The sequence below is a fragment of the Branchiostoma floridae genome, chromosome 12 (genome assembly GCF_000003815.2).
Source record: "Branchiostoma floridae strain S238N-H82 chromosome 12, Bfl_VNyyK, whole genome shotgun sequence".
Lineage (NCBI taxonomy): Eukaryota > Metazoa > Chordata > Leptocardii > Amphioxiformes > Branchiostomatidae > Branchiostoma > Branchiostoma floridae.
The window spans coordinates 13,918,586-13,932,247 of record NC_049990.1 but is presented as its reverse complement, the minus strand read 5'-3'; the positions used below and the strand labels follow the sequence as shown (position 1 = coordinate 13,932,247).

At 41.6% G+C, this 13,662-nt stretch overlaps 1 long non-coding RNA gene across 1 annotated transcript; it reads right to left on the bottom strand.

The window, feature by feature from the left end:
* Positions 1 to 2,635: 2,635 nt before the first annotated feature.
* On the bottom strand, positions 2,636 to 3,836 carry LOC118427959. Its single transcript, XR_004832599.1, has 2 exons — positions 3,584 to 3,836; positions 2,636 to 3,128 (listed from the first exon to the last, which is right to left on the bottom strand). It is a non-coding gene; the product is annotated as an uncharacterized LOC118427959 (long non-coding RNA).
* Between the last annotated feature and the right edge of the window lie 9,826 nt (positions 3,837 to 13,662).

Genomic DNA, 13,662 nt, shown 5'->3' with positions numbered 1-13,662 from the left:
CATGTAAACAACACCAAAACACCTAACTTCTAAGGCCTACTGCAACCACAAATATCACTAAAAATCTGTTTTTTCAACACAATATAGAAGCTACAACCCTTGCCTATAAGATGCACCCCGAAAATCCAAACATATCCCAAGAAAAACAATTTTACAGCCACTTTTCCCAAGCCTACCTAAGCATTCTGAGGGGACTAAAACTGGGTCATCTGCGCAAGTCCGGAAATACTGAAATTTGCCCTTCTGAGCGCCTCAAAACATACCTATACCATGCCTACGATAGAATGAATGCTCATAACGTTTCATAGAGGACGATAATGTGAATTCATGTATGTCACAGAACCGTGTCACTGTAGTATGTGAATGACGTCGCCTCTGATGTCTCTCTTGTAAACAGTACGTTCATTTCATTTAAGCGCATTTAGCATATACAGAACGCCCTGTTACTATACGTGTATAAGTACACACTATTCACACCGTGAAGTTCTTTTGTGAAGCTGGTTAGGGATTATGTTTAGAGTTTAGAATTTTTTTTCTGTGAGTCTTTGGTAGTACGCGCAGACACATAATGCTTGTACTTGTAGATATCATGCTTTTCGACAGGATGACACTGTTACACTTCCTATCAACATTGCAAGGAGGCGTTTTTGATCCACGATGATAACGAGTCTTTGAAAATTGCCGTACGGTACTACCGTGGCCGACTGGGACAAAATGATTCAAACACTTCCGAGCCTAATTCCAAACGTCCCGCGGCAGATTCCAACACTTCCGAGCCTAGTTCCAAACGGCGCGGCAGATTCCAACACTTCCGAGCCCAGTTCCAAACGTGCCGCGGCAGGGTTTCCCAAACGTGCCGCGGCAGATTCCAACACTTCCGAGCCCAGTTCCAAACGTGCCGCGACAGATTCCAACACTTCAGAGCCCAGTTCAAACGTGCCGAGGCATGGTGTCCAACCGTCGAACTGGGCTTTGCGCTCCCGAAACCAGGGCTCACTAAAAAAGTGCATTACTTGTGGTAAGGCACTGTGATGGATATTTCTTTTCGATGTATTTTTTTTTTTATTGCAAAACAATACAAGATGTATTTGTACAGCTGTGGATATGTATCTGTAAGGGTTTCCCAGCCATTGAAACAGATTGCAGCACAATGTAGACTTAGTCTGACACACTTTCATATTGTGATTGTATTGTGACATTGACATTTGTTTTTACTCTGTGACACTGGAGGGTAACCTCCAGTAACAGAGTATTGTAATCACTTTGATCGTTGAGTGTTCGCACCTGTATCTCTATGTTCCGTATGCCGCAATCGCATGTGGATTGGCATGTCGTCTGTACTCAGTTGCGAAATGATGCACTTTTTTTTTTGCCGTAGCTGTTTTTATTATGGATGTAATAATTTCAGTTTTTACCCCTACGCCGTCCGGTATAGTGGTTCAGGTCTTCCTTATGATTGTGCCTTAAGCCTTGTAGTAATTTGATACCGTCAAGCAGATGTTGGCCTCGTTTGTATACTTAATATGACCATTGAGCCCATTGAATAGCTGATTCGGTTTCTGTAACTGTGTCGACGCCGAGAAGTCTAGTGCTTCTAAATGAAGCAAATTTTACTATCGATATTAAATAGGCTCTTCAGCCACCTGTTTTCCTTTCTGGCCTGTGTCGTTCTCTTGGTTCGGGACCCAAGATAACGACACAAGGCAGATTATGTAATGGTCTAGGTTCCCGACAACCACTGACCACGACATAAAACAGAAATGACAACAGATGGTGAATCAGGGACGTCCCTGTTTACAAAAAAAAAAAAAAAAAAAACAGAATTTAGAGTAACTGGCCGAATATAATCCCGGCCATCGACATAGTCACAGAAACCAAATCAGCCACACACCAGGCCTGTACAACACAGAAACGGGCTGAAGACCTGAGTGCAAAAGGAGCCTCCATTTACAAAATGTCCTGATATAAACCCCTACCTGCATCATCACTCGAGATGTCAACAAAACACACTCAAGCACCTTACCATCAACCAAGAGATTTTTTAAAGTTAAAGTAACCTCACAAAGTATTTACTTCCTATCATGCCGATGACAAGTTAGTCCCAGCCCATCTCTGCAATATGTTTCCATTTCACACCCCATAAGACAAACAACAACTTAACTTAGTTTCAGGTCCTCTGGTTGATCCGGGCTTGATGGCACCAATAAGATCCTGGAAGCAACAAAGCGAAATTATTATAATTAGGTCGAGAAGGTCTTCTTGTTTTGTTGTAATTTATCATAATGATCATCATAGGTACCCCCAGATGACCCCGCGTGGGGCAAAGTAGGGGGGGGGGGTGAGGTCCCGGGTAAGGGCGGGCAGCCCTTCTGCCTGGCACGGAAGCACTCAACGGTGGGAGCACTTACTACCGTGCCAGGCAGGGAATTCCACTCGGGATTGTTCTGGCAAGTATGAGAATTTGTAGGTGTCAGTGCGGGCGAAAATTGGCTGGTACTTGAGATGTTCCACCGTCAAAGACAACCCTCTGGGTTCTCTCCGCAAGGAAGGCCCTAAGCCAAGACTGAAGAAGGCCAGAAATGCCATAGTGCTCGAGTTTGCTCAGCAGACGTTCGTGAGGCACCGTATCGAATGCGTTGCTAAAGTCAACCTCCGCGGCATCGACCTGTTTGTTCTGGTCCATGTTTTTGGACAGGTCTTGGAGGGTAAGCACCAGCTGGCTCTCGCAGGACAGACCCTTCCTGAAGCCGTGTTGCGCTGGGGACAGAATGCCATGAGTGTCTAGATGTTTCATCATGTGGCTGTGCACGATGTGATCGAGCACTTTACCACAGACCAATGTCAGAGACACCGGCATAAGAGACCGCACAAATTGTTTACTTCCTATCATGCCGACAAGTTAGTCCCAGACCATCTCTACAATATGTTTCCGTTTCACACCCCATAAAACACACAAGAACTTAACTTAGTTTCGGGTCCTCCGACAGGGCTTTCACACGAGCACCGATCTTCTGGACGTCAACGTACAGCTAGCCGTGGAGATGGCATCGGACAACCTCTCACCGGGATAAGTCCCAACATGAACATTGCAGCTGCAGTTGGTCCGTCTTGATGGCACCAATAAGATCCTGGAAGCGACAAAGCGAAATTATTGCAATTAGGTCGAGACAGTCTTCTTGCTTTGTTGGAATACGAGCGATCGCGATGATATCACGCTCACGGTGACGCAGTGGTAGGCAAAAAGCAGTTGTTTGGCAAAATATTGATTTACATATTAACCAATAATTTGATCTGCTAATTGAAATATGAATTTCTAATCCAATCTACTGCCATTCTGGTAGGCGCCAGCCGTCGAATACCCCGGATGTAAACAACAACAGCGATCGCTCGATCGCTCGTATTGATATCATGAGCACAGTGAGGCCTTACATGTACGTAAGCGCCGGTAGGTCCGCGTTTTTATGTCCTCCAACGGTCACAAAAGAATCCAACGTTAACGTTGCCGATTATTGGCATTACATTGGACTGTTGATAACTTGGTTAAAACACATAAATGCACTATGTGAAAAACGACCCTACTAACCTGTTGTCTTGGGTTAGACACGGCTTGAAGTACAAAGGATTCACAGCGGCCGTGATGCCCTTTTGTAATGGCAGTTGCGAGGTGTGTCTGTCACATCAGACGGCTGGCAGACGAACGACGCGACGTCCGGGGTTTCGGACAGGTAACCGCAGGGGCTAGTCTATACACGATTGGTCTAGTCTAGAAAATCCGCCGGTGTCATTGGTCAAACGAATGCTCTTGTACGATTGGTTATCTGAGATAATGAAATTGATTGCAGCACACGACCAGAGCACCCCGACCAATCGAATGGGGATGTCTCTCGCAAATGTGCACACTCCTCTAGACAAGGGGACACCCATCGACTTTCAAGGGGATACTTCTCTTGAAATGGGGATGTCCTTCCCTTTATAAGGGGATGCTTCTCCGAAAATGGTATGTTTACCGGGCATAGGGGACGTCTCTCCGGCACCCCCGCCGGCCCGTGGAATCGGCCGCTAACCCGACAAATTGCTTCCTAGTTTATCTAAATCACAACATCCGGAATTTTCAACCCGCCAGTGCTCTGGACAAAACTTACAGCTCGCAAGGTAAGGATGTCTTTTTATTGAAAATTGAAGCATGTAGAAAATGCAGCCGACCGCGCGGCAGACCATCACTTCTGTTCAGTGTTTTTAATGGCGGCGTATCGCACGCCCGGTTAGCATACATCGAGTTTTAGCCTAAATATCTGCGTGTTTTTCGAGTTTTAAGGCCTCCCTCCCTAACACACGTAAATGAGAGAAGTTTCTAACACGATATAAGTCGTAGTTATTGGTTATGGCCTGTCAAAAGGCCACGATGTCCATGAAACGCCCGATAACGACGGCTAACAGTGACAGAAACCGGCGCGAGTATGTGTGCTGGGGAGGGAAGCGTGTCTCGACAAGCACACGGACGTGTATCGGGCCATGAAGCCGCATTGTACGAAAATACCCAATAATTACTACTAACTTTATTGTGTTAGAAACATCTCTCATTTACGTGTGTTAGGGAGGGAGGCCTTAAAACTCGAAAAACACGCAGATATTTAGGCTAAAACTCGATGTTATGCTAACCGGGCGTGCGATACGCCGACATTAAAAACACTGAACAGAAGTGATGGTCTGCCGCGCGGTCGGCTGCATTTTCTACATGCTTCAATTTTCAATAAAAAGACATCCTTACCTTGCGAGCTGTAAGTTTTGTCCAGAGCACTGGCGGGTTGAAAATTCCGGATGTTGTGATTTAGATAAACTAGGAAGCAATTTGTCGGGTTAGCGGCCGATTCCACGGGCCGGCGGGGGTGCCGGAGAGACGTCCCCTATGCCCGGTAAACATACCATTTTCGGAGAAGCATCCCCTTATAAAGGGAAGGACATCCCCATTTCAAGAGAAGTATCCCCTTGAAAGTCGATGGGTGTCCCCTTGTCTAGAGGAGTGTGCACATTTGCGAGAGACATCCCCATTCGATTGGTCGGGGTGCAGAGGTAGCAGTTCATTACGGTACTGCAGCTGAAAATGAGCCTAGGACTCTGTTTCTATGCCTAGGATAGGTACCATCTTCTGTAGTTGCCGCTGACTCATTCTTTTTGTTTGCTTAAGACGGATAGCAAGCGAAAGGAATGAGTCAGTGGTTCTTACGGAGGGCTAGAAAAAGGCAAGTCAAAGTTCATTGCACAACGCTTGTAAATAGATACAATGCAAGGCAAGCACTGGCTTATGCAACCAATCCCAGGGCACTCGCCAATGATGCTTGCGGATGGTCGGCGCCACATGACATGAACGGCCCTTTGTCACATCACCTAAAGTTATGTAAATTGAAATGGATAATCTGCGTTGTGTAAATCCACTTGTTTGATGTAACACCCTAACATTTTAGGGCATACCCTACCTATACTTAATGCTGTGGAATTCTACAAAATAAGCAGAAGAAAGGGAAGTCAAAATCTCATTTCTATGACTAAACGTCCATGAAAACTTACCTTGGCAAGACAACCTAATAAGGACGAGAAAGTGCTCAGGTTGCATGGCTATGGCGGTCCCAGCCTTTCAGTCCAGAGAAAGTAAAATACTGTACATGTACATGATACAAATAACTCAGTTTCCGGGCGTTTTCTGCGTTTTAATTTCCTGACTCGAGTTTGTGGTTGGTGGCTTGTTTGTCGGATTCGGGTTGCGGGCATTGTCCTCGCTCAACTGATTTGAGTTTGGGCAGGTCAGATGAAACGCAGGTGGTGATGGTTATGATTGGAGTCTACGATAAAATGATTAGAACGAACCATTCCTTTTATGGGGATTTTAAACTTGAAGTTACCAATGCAAGAGAGGCTTTTTCGACATTGAAAAACTGTACAACATGATATGTACTGACTATTATGATTACAACATGTAGTGAAAAACAGGTTCAATTATACCAATTAGATTATTGCTATAGCTAATAGTTCGTAAATCAGCCTGATTACGAAACACATTGGGTACCTACTGGCTGCAAATGCACCAGATAATAATTTAAAGAATAACAATGTGTTCAAAGTATGAAAGTCTTAGCAAAGAAAGCCATTGTAGCATTTTCTCATAAATTATGTAAATGAGACCCTAATTTACATGAATTACGTATGCATGTTCAACTTAACGTACATGTTGCTGCCAAATGTCGCAAGTATGGAATTTTCGTCATTTAGCACTATAATAACAATTTATCATTAATTATGTAAATTAGGTAACAAATTGCATAATTGATGTCTATCGATATTTCTCTCTTTTCTAGTTACATTTGTCATGTTTAAGTGATTTAGTATTATGAAATACTGTGGCTTCGGAAGAATAGAATTTTCGTCATTTAACACTGTAATAACAATTTCTCATTAGTTATGTAAATTAGGTAACAATTTGCATAACTGATGTCTATTGATATTTCTCTCTTTTCTAGCTACATTTGTCATGTTTAAGTGTTGTAGTATTATGAAATACTGTGGCTTAATAAACTGTGCTCATTAATTATATTAATCATGCAAATTAGCCCCTGGTTTGCATTAATAGCCCTTATTTATGGAAGGCATCTCCGAATTTATCTATATTAAAAATCACAATGATCCGTCAACCCCTTCCCGAGTTATTCCCTTCCAAAAGGATAGTGCAATTGCGCACGCGCGGACGAATAGCTGTGGAATTTCGGGAATATTTGCCAATCGGATATATGCTTAACAGTAAGCCTAATATTTCTCTCTTTTTGAGTTACATATGGCATATTTTTTAGTACTCTAACATGAAATGCAGTGTATTTATAAACTGTCCTCATGAATTATGCAAATTAGCCCCTGATGTGCATGATTAGCATTTGATTATGTAAGGCATCTCTGAAGCTATCTACATTCCAAATATCATGAAGATCCGTCAACCTATTCCCGAGTTATTCCCCTCTAAAGGGATGATGCAACTACGCAGGCGTGGAAAAATTCCTGACATGCCTGCGGAATTTTGTGAATTCTTGTCAAACGGACGCACACTATACTAGTAGGCTAGCCCCTGAGGCGTCGCCAAAAAAAATATAACTTCACTTCAGTAGCTGTTTAGTATAGTGGCGTTTATTGTATGAAGTTTAAGTTTTGCGCACTGATATCAAGTTTTAGCATGAAAGTTCATCTGTGTTGGTAGAATACATTATAGGAATTGCTAAACGTTCTTTCCAACACTGAACTTAATATAGGCACTTACCCAAAATTTTCGGTCAAACTCCGTCGACCTTGTTTACAGAATGACCCTCTCTATCTCCAGCAGTGACGTCAGGAACACGCCACTTTTTGCAGGAGGGGGTCATAAGTATCAGAAAGTCTGGAGATAGAGAGGGTCATTCTGTGAACAAGGTCGACGGAGTTTGACCGAAAATTTAGGGTAAGTCCCTATGTTAATTTCAGTCTTGGAAAGAAAGTTTGGCAATCTCTATAATGATATCAAGTTTGTTTATTCTTAAATGAATAAGATGTGACAGATGCTATTTGTTTAGTGACTCTGAAGCCACGTGAGAAATGATGGAAACATTACAATAGGCCGAAATAAAAAATTCCACATCACAGCAGGTGGTTGTTTTTTTACACAAAATAATAAAAACAGTAAAATACACACAAACAGGAAAGTAAGATTATGTGCTTTATTCTGTGAAAATCACAAAACTTGTTAAAACCAGGAAAACATTCACGTAAATTTAAGTTGATCACAATGTCTGAATGTTCACTCTCGATCTTCAGTTTAAGCTTTTTAAACTATTGCAAAAGAATTGATGGAAAATACCTTCCAATTTGATAAGTATGATATATGTATACTTCATAATGTATATTCATAATGTATATGTTGTGATAGTACCAATGCCGGGACACTGGCTGGGTTTACACCACGAGTTTCGACTTGACACTCCGCCGGTGTATGTCTTTTACTACGAAATTTACTATACATAATGCTGCCATCTTAAGGTACACTCTCACTGCATTTGCAAGGGTTCGTTCACAGCGTCACTGTTTTGTCATTTTCTCCGATTTTGTATAATTTAGATATTGTCTAATACGTAAAATTATGACTTAGAAGACGACAAAATACAAAAAAGTATTAAAAATCGTTCTTTATCTCTTAATTCGCTGAGTATCTTTAGAATCTCGCAGTGACCCATACGTGGCGCAAGTGCAGTGAGATTGCACCTTTACACACAAGGATTTACATCAATGGACTTGAAGAGAAAATTGAAATACAACATGACTGTGACAAACCCTGCATGGTATACGTAGAACAAATACGTCAAAAAATGTCTGTACTTATTACGAAATTCCTAGAATGATTGTATAAGACCCCACTCATCCCATGCTAATATTAGGTACATGAGCCCTATGTAAGAGCCCAATGTATCAGCCGGTATAAGAAGAATAGTACCAACTTTTATAGGAATCTACTGCAATGTACTGGCCAAACAATGAAGACCTATGGCAACGGACAGGGACGAGTGTGGATAGAAATACTACGTACTTAGTTATTGTACCACGGATTCAGTGTAAAATCAAATATTTTTCATTTGTAAATATTACTATAAGTCTAAAAACAGGATCTTGAATGAATCAAAACAATCTAATCATGCAGTGCTCGTCGGTGTTTTGATCGGTTCGACCGTTGGTATGGGAAAGTCAATTTACACCATTTTCGTTGACAATATACTCGTAAGGTGACGTCCACCGAACCCCTGGAATAATCTGTCTGAAGGGTGACACAATACACATGCGGGTTTCATGCCCCAGTGGACGGTCTAATATTTGCCACTAACAGCCGTAAATACGCATTCATTGTATCAAACATTCTACATGTAGAGTAAGTCCAAAACTTTTAAAACTACGTTTCTTTTTTAAATTGTCTACTACAAGGACAAAACCTATACCAATCATCAAATATTTTGGACAATTCGTTTACCACTGCCTCCAAAAGATAAGCCATCGCCCGTTAAGTACGTAGAAATGAATGTACTATAGAATAGACATTCTTAGAACTGTACGTCATATCATTTTACTTTATGTTATTGTACATGTGTATATAGAAGGAAGTGTGCCTTGTTATAGGCCTTGAGGCTTAAGTCGGCAAATAAAGAATGTCAGCTCTGGCATCAATTTAATCCTTACTACATAGACAGCTATTCTAAGTCACCGTATGGGTTTCCAATATAGATCTATCACAATTTTGCATTTTTTAATAAAAACATTTCAGTCACATTAGATAGATATTGTAAAAAAAATTCAAAATGTTTGAACATAAATGTGATCATGTTGGAAACATTTTATCTCCTGGTATTGCCGACTTTAGAGTAGATCTTTTCTTCCGATATTCTTTAAATTAAACAGAAGTCGCTATTATGGCAGGCCGTCTATGTGCGTGGCAACCAGACATATTTTGCATGAATTGCTTTTCTCCAAGCCTACTGACCCATTTGCTGAATGTTCTAGCATGTTAGACATGTTAGAGCAAACGGTGAATCTATGATAGAAAAGTCTGGAAACTAATAACGTAAACAAATGATGTATTCGAAATTGGAAATGTTTCTAACATGTTGGAATATTGAAGAAAAAATAGAAAGTCAAACAATGCTTTGGTTTTTTAAACAGTTTCTTATCTGAGTTAGGTTGTTACAAATGTTTTGAAATTGTTAAAATAAGAAGTACCCAAGCGTTGATGTTGATTTGCCTATAAGCATATTTAAAATTAGATTATTCATTTATTCATTCTAACTTGATTTATTATTGAATCTTACTGCTTTCTCTTTTTAAAGACAAAATTGTAACGTTTGGTGCGTTTCTCCCCAAATGTCGTAATGTAGCGTAAATGTTTGGATAGCCTTGTTAGGCTTAGGTCACATTTCCAAAGCGGGGCCCGGCCGGGCAGCTTTCGGGAGCGAAAAGAATGATATGAAATGTATCAAAATACAAAAAAAATGTTTAAATAAGTTTCATGGGCATGATTTGTGTATATTTCTAGGTATACATTGTAATTTTTCGTTTATCAAAACACCCCGGTTTTGAAATGTGACCTAAGCCTTGGCGAGGTTTAGACTGGCCCTGTCGTATCTCATCACTGCCACTGGTCGTTACATTAAGCCTAGCTATAGCTTACACATAGCCGAATTAAGCTCCAGACTATGGTTAGGAGTGATTCGGGAGCTAAGCCGGCTGTAGTCGGCTGGCATTTGGCTGAGTCGGCAAGCTGTTCGGTTGCGCCATCGGAATGTTTTGAAATGTTCAAAACATTCGGCTCTGAACGGCAGGTCTGGAATTGTTTGAATTGGTTGTTGGTCGGCTTGTGTTCGGCGCAGTTGGCTAGTGTTCAACTGGTGTTCGGGAGTAATTAAGTCAGCAGTCAAATTTAAATCTTAACCACACCAGAAACACTGCTGACCTACTCCCAGCTTGTTTACAGGCTGGTGTTCGGGAGCTACATTCGACTATGTGTAACCTAGGCTTTAGCTAGGCTTTAGCCATGGTGTTTGTGGTGGATACATTGATGATCTGTCGCCTCATAATCATGGACATTGGTCATTTGTTTTTCTCGTGTTTTCCTTACACCGAGTACTTTTGACTTGGCTTTAAGTCATCTAGCACTTTGTAGTGTGGTAGCCCTGCGATCTGTATTGATTGAGTGTTAGCCTGTCACAGTGGCTGTAATGTATGTGTTGGATACAGTAAAACCCTGAGACTGACCCTGCCCTATGTTATCAAGACCACTGACCATTACTTCAGTGTTGTGTGTATTGGATTCAGTGTGGCCTGAGGTTGACCCTCCTCTGGTTGATTATGACTGTAATGGTCACTGCAGTAGCTATGGAGTGTGTTGGATTCAGTAATGACCTAAGACTGACCCGGCCCTATATCATCATATCAAGACCACTGGCCACTACGTACAGTAGCTGAGTTTTGTGTGTTTGATTCAGTGATGGCCTGGGACTGGCCATGCTCTGGCCATGGCTGATTATGACCACTGGTCACTACAGTAGATTTGTTGTGTGTGCTGGATTAAGGGTCAGCCTGATAATTGCCTTGACATTCGGCATTGTACAGATGACTCAGCTTGAAGGCTGTAGGCTCTGGGCCATAAACTGGATTTTTAACAACCAAAGATTTTGTGGTGGCCTGGGACTGACCCTGTCCTGGCTGACCGTGAACACTGGCCACTACAGTAGCTGTCGTGTTAAAGTTGGCTTCAGTAATACCTTGAGGCTGGTCCTGTCCTATCAGATTACTATCATGGCCACTTCCAGCACCTGCACACATAACATTTTGATATGAGGCAGCTAGCACTTTAGTGGATACATTTCCAACCGCCAGAGAATGAATGTTAGCCTGGGACTGGCCCTGCCCTGTCTGATCATAGTGATCATCAATATCTTCATACTGGTGATCATCATCATTGGTAATTGGAGAATTAGATTTGTTTGTGTTGCTGCCAACAACATTGGGATTTCGTTCTGAAGAAGGATGCCGAGTCCTTCTCATGAACCAAATTATGAAAATAATGGCGCCGACCAGAACAATACCTGCTACTGAACAACTGATAGACGCAATGATGACAAGCAAGCGGAAACTGGGAGGAGATTCATGGGAACTTGTACTTTCTGGTTTGCTTGAAGTGATTTCAAGGGTCGAAGTTAGTGTTTTGTGTGTAGGACCTGCTGTTGAGCCGGTTTTGCGTTTTAAGCACCAGTTATAGCAATAGTTGACGGTACAATTGTAGGAGTCCTTTAAAGTTACTTGTACATCAACAGGAGGTGTTGATGTGGTTGGCTCTTCATCACATATCATTTCTCCAATATTAGCATCTATAAATTTCTCTCCACTGATTTTTTGGGGTCGGGCACATATCATTCGGTTTATAAATGTACCAGATGTAGCAAATCTTTTGAAATACACATGCACTCTGACGTAAACCATCCTACAATCACACTGCCATGGGTTCCTGTCAAGGTTTATGCTTATACTTGCATGTTTGTGCATACGGATTAGGTAAATTAAGAATGTAAAATCAATCATTGTTATCTTGTTATAGGATAGGTTCAATTCTTGAAGTTGGGTTAGATTTGTAAATGCACCAGGCTGAATCATTGTTATCTTGTTATTGGACAGGTGCAACTCTTGTAGCTGGTTTAGATTTGTAAATGCACTAGACTGAATCGTCGTTATTTGGTTGAAATCCAGACGCAGTTCTTTAAGGTGAATCAGATTTGCAAATGTGCAAGGCTGAATCATTGTTATCTTGTTGTACCTCATGTACAACCTTTGTAGCTGGTGTAGATTTGAAAACAATCCAGAAGGAATATTTGTTATTTTGTTTAGGAACAGATTCAACATTTGTAGCTGGGATAGATAACAGAGTGCTCCATGTTGGATATTTGTTATTTGGTTGTTATCCAGCCACAACTCTTTTAGGTGGATTAGATGTACGAATAAATCAGACTCAATCACTGTCATGTGGTTAAAGGATAGCGTCAACGTTTCTAGACGGGATAGACTTGCAAATGCGCCTTTCTCAATCACTGTTATCATGTTAAAGTGCAGATGCAACGCTTTTAGCCGGGTTAGATTTGTGAAAGAACCAGACTGAATGCTAGTTATCTGGTTACCTTGCAGGTTTAACCGGGAGATGGATGTTGGGAGGTTCTGAGGGATGCCGGTGAGGCCCAGTTTATAGCATTGGCATTGTGATGATGGTTCACAGCTGCAGCCGGCTTCAGGCAAGTTGGGCTCCTTCGGGATGATGAGAAGGAAAATCAGCAGGTGTCGGAGCTTTCCTCCCATGGTGTCCTGTCACCTAAACACAAAAGAATCCTAAAGTCACCTTTTTGATAGTACTCTTCATCATTCCATGTTTCAGCTATATATATTCAATCTATGGATGCCCAGATTTTTTTTTGGACAAATGTAACCATGTGATATGTTCTGACGTCTGATCTGTGTCATTGTGTCCCTTTATAGTCAACACAGCAGATGCCTCCTTCAAAAATGCAGCACAAGTTCTGAGGGTATTGCCGGGAATTCGGGAACAATGATTCAGAAGCACTTGAACAAAATTCAAATCGGAGAATGAGGGGTAGGCGATTATACACAATCATGCAATTCCATAGCATAGGACATTTTAGCTTAACATGCGGTGTGCCTTGAATGTTCAGAGTTTTTCTGAACCATAAAATGTATCTTTCTATTTTCCATATCTGTGTTAACTGTATCCATTTTAAACCACCGAAGACCAAGAAATTGAAGTGATTTTCGTTTGTGCTATTTGACTTTTTAAGACAAGAAAGTACTTTCCTATTGATACCTCTATAAATCAAAGTGTTGAAATGGGTATATGGGTGTGTGGGTGACTAGTTTGTGGATGGGTGCATGTGTCTGTGTGTATGCGGTGTTTCTTAACATCTGTGGTGAACATAACGTAAAAGCCTCTGGATGTATTGTGATCACATATCGTTGGTAAGTGGGTAGGTCTTAAAAAGACAAAGTATAAGACCCCCACCCCGCCCCCTGTGTACATTCCTAGCGAGGACCAATGTTGTATGGGGTAACTGT